This window comes from Chenopodium album, chromosome 1 (assembly GCF_948465745.1).
Source record: "Chenopodium album chromosome 1, dcCheAlbu1.1, whole genome shotgun sequence".
Lineage (NCBI taxonomy): Eukaryota > Viridiplantae > Streptophyta > Magnoliopsida > Caryophyllales > Amaranthaceae > Chenopodium > Chenopodium album.
In genome coordinates, this window is record NC_137834.1 from 3,505,136 (window position 1) to 3,509,115 (window position 3,980).

General features: G+C 32.1%; 1 pseudogene; it reads left to right on the forward strand.

Moving 5' to 3' along the window:
* The first annotated feature begins 3,457 nt into the window (after positions 1-3,457).
* LOC145566729 (small nucleolar RNA U3) lies at positions 3,458-3,643 on the forward strand (annotated as a pseudogene).
* The last annotated feature ends 337 nt before the right edge of the window (positions 3,644-3,980 follow it).

A 3,980-nucleotide genomic window follows, 5' to 3' on the forward strand; every position in this document is an offset into this window, starting at 1 on the left:
AATAGATATTTATATTCCAAGAAATTTTGACAATGATTTATGATAGTATATAATGTTTTCGAATATAATACAAGCCACCATCAAAGACCATTGCTTAATTGGATGAGTAGTAGTAAAAGTTTGACAATTCTAAACACCAACCATATAATATGCCATACATTCATGTTTTTTTGAAATTGGACTTTTATATATCTTTATTTATAATAACAAACGAATTTCAAATTTGTGCTATGTTATTATTATGTCCATACATGGTCAAAGCGGTTGAAATGACTATTTTAAATAATACTCTGTACGATATAATAGGTTGAAAATTATGGTGTACATTATAAGTCCATTAATAATTATTGAACATGACACAGACAATAATTATTGGGAAAATACAAGTTAATCTGCCATATAAATTAATTTTTGTTAATCTGATGACATTTTTGTAAATATATTATAAAAAGCAGGGTCATTTATTCAGTATTTTTGGTGAGTTGTCCAATTACTGTTTGTTTTTTTGCTTTTACTGTTTGGTGAGAAAATTACACATGTACCCCTCAACTAGTATATGAAAAGACGCATATACCCCTCCACTGGTACTTGAAAAGACAATTATACCCCTTTGTTTATCTGAGGAATTGACTGGGTATTGCTCAATTTTATTTTCCAGTCGCTGCTTATACTCGGTAGCAGTTTAAAATATATAGCAATGAGCAAAACAACCACAATCAACAACATTTGAATCACGATTCGAATCCCAATTTGAATTCATTATTAAATTATGTTAGGAATTGAATGAAATACTTTGTATATTACATGTCTCATTATATCTTCAGTTTTTTTTTTTTTTTTTTTTTTTTTTTTTTTTTTTGTTTTTTATCTTCAGTTTTTTGTTCCAAAGTTTCAATAATTTGGTGGAGTAGCACATGTTGCTCATGCCTCTTATTAGATCAGCCCATACAAATTAAAGCACAACAACAAAGATACATAATTCCAAAATTATTCTAGTAATTTCATTTTTTAAAAATATACAAAGTCTTTGGTAATTTACATCAACTTTATTGTTGACTATTATTTACCCATGTAATTTATTTCCAATAGTTGTGACTGAAAAATAAAATGAAAAAGAGTTTTAACAATAAAAATTTGGAAAGTCCAAAAAGACGACGCTTAGTATCTGGACTTAAACTTGCGAGTACGATATTTATGATTAAAATTTCTTTCTTGACAGCTTTAGAAGTAGTTGTAATTGTTTGACTCTTAGAGACTTGACTTGATTATTTGAACAACACCAAACAACTTTAATGAAACTTAATATTGCAATTTGCAATTTGACTACTAATTCCAAATGGTGTACTGTGTAAGTAACTGGCAATTAATTAAAATATATGACAAAAATAGAAGTAAAAGTAATTGATGGATCTAATTAGAACATTATACGAGTATACGTATATTCAATCTATACATACTACGGTTTTTTTCCTAGTCATTCATTGTATGTAGATACGTAGTTTAAAAAATGATAAAAATATGAGTAAGTATAAGAAAAAAGGTAAATAAAGTAAGTAAGAAAAAAAAATGAAGATGTTCGGGATAAGATAGTAAATTGTAAATGTTTGTACTAAGTGAAATGTATTTAAGGGATGTATTTTACATTTGCACCAATTATTAGTAGGTGAATATAGTTTTCTTAGGTTGATTATTTATCCTAAACTATATGCTTGATAACTTTAACACATACATTGTTTGGATTAAGAGAACTGGAGGGAGAGGAAGAGAATAGAAAAGAAGGGAATCATCCTTCCTTCTTTGAATACCTTTCCGTAGGAGGGAAAGGGAAGGATTTGTTTTTCCTCCCTCTTTAATAAACCAAATCCTTCCAATGCTGAAAAGATTTAGAGGGAAAAATGTAATCTTACCAGGTGGCCTTCTCCCTCCCCTTCCATTCCTCCCTTCCGTCCTTCTTATTCCCTTCCTTCCCTTTCTCTTCCCTTGGCTATCCAAACACATCGTAAAATGGTCGCCAATTTTTACTACATTGGATTGTGAATAACTAGGTTGTCTAGGTAATATCCAATCTATAAGCTAGAGATATATCTCCAATAGTTTAGTAATTATACTTAAACAACACTAAATAAGAGAAGTATTTAATTAAATAAAAAAAATCAACATCCTCAACATTATTTAGGATAGAGTTAGGAAACGCCTGTAGGTAATATATTGTCAACAATTCAATAGAAATGGAAGAAAATCAAGAAATAACAATGCACAAAATAGAGCCAAAATGTTCAACCTCACATAAAGCTTGTACTACATAATCCCACATCGAAAAAATATAACATTTGCACGTTCTTTATATATTGACAAAAGCGAATTACTGTTCACCGAGCTTAGTAACGTGAGCTTGTAACCCAAGTGGGGGTAACAACGTGATGGAACATGGGCCAAGCTAATTGGGTCGGGTCTTGGGCTGGCAATTTGCTGGTCTGCCCAGTCCAAGTTGAGAGCTGATCCATGGGGCTTTGACGAAAGTCGGAGCTTCATGGATCCTAAAGCGGAGGGGACCGCGTGAGGCTGGTTTCACAGAGCAACGAAAACCTCCCGCTCTTGTCAGTGGACGGATAACGGGCCGGTGCCTCCCGGATCCATTAGTATCCAATTGGCTTAGATCCTAATTGGACCATCACTTTTTTTTCCCTTTCTGATAGAACTTTTTTTTTTCTTTTTAATTTTTAATTTTTTTTTTTTTTTTTTTTTTTTTTTTTTTTTTTTTTTTTAAATGGGATGAGAAAAGCAGACACGAAAATAAAAGGTTAGTGTCACGAGTTACTTTACGACACGTTTAATTAAACAACCAAATAAATGAAATTTATGATAAATAATTTGAGTGAGGCTAACATTTTTACTTATAACGCGTTTGGTTATTTAATTAACCGTGTTGTAAACCCTTGACACTAACCTTATATTTTGAGTGAGGCTAACATTTTTACTTAACACAGTTACACAAATCGGATACGAATAAAACAAGTTAATGTTAAGATCGAGTTTGCAACACGGTTAATTAAATGAGTCAACAAGACATGACACGTATACTAAATGGGTCAGGTTAGTGTTGAGGTCCTTCAATACGTGTATCTTCAAACACGACAATGACAGAAACATGATACGTTTGTGAGCTCTATATTCAAGTATGACTATATGAGTAGTGAAATACATTGTGGATATCATGTCTAAAGATCGAGTGAAATCTATTGTGAAAGTGACTCTTATCTCATTTTTTGACTTTTGGCCCTGGGGATTATTCATTCTCATATTGTCATATTGATAACAAGAAGATATTAACAATTAAACATTTTTTAGGTCATGTAATACATTCCCATATTGTCCATTCTCATATTGTCCATTCCCATATTGATAACGCACATAACGAAATACATCTTTATTAACTCTATTATTCAATGTTTGAGGCACGACCTTACTAGATAGGATCTCTTCTATAGGCTCGTACCTTTGTATCCTTGAGTACAAATTATACAAAAATCAAAGCTTGGTGGATGAACTATGACCGTGTACCAGAGCGTGAGTAATGGCCTACCATTGATCTTGGTGTGCCGTTGAGGATCGTTCGCTATGTAACACGGTGTTCTGACAGGCTCAAACCTTTTTTGATTGTGCTCATGGTAGTTGATGTAGTTTTCTTTGCCCGCATCAACGTAGGCAAAATCAAAGCTCCCTTCTTTGCGCTATTCACATTGTTACATCTCGGGTTAAACATGAGTACTACCTTTGTTCGGAATTAAAAGGCATATACATTACCTAGACTCTGATACGTACCATTGTAAAAGAAGTATATGTTTCTGAAAAAAAATTAAACAAATTGATCTTATAAACAAAAGTTACCTTGGTTATTAGGTCATGTAATACTGGCAGGGCAGTTCCATGAATAAAGTCGATTTTATGCTCAACTCCTGCTTTTTTAATCAATGGTAGTC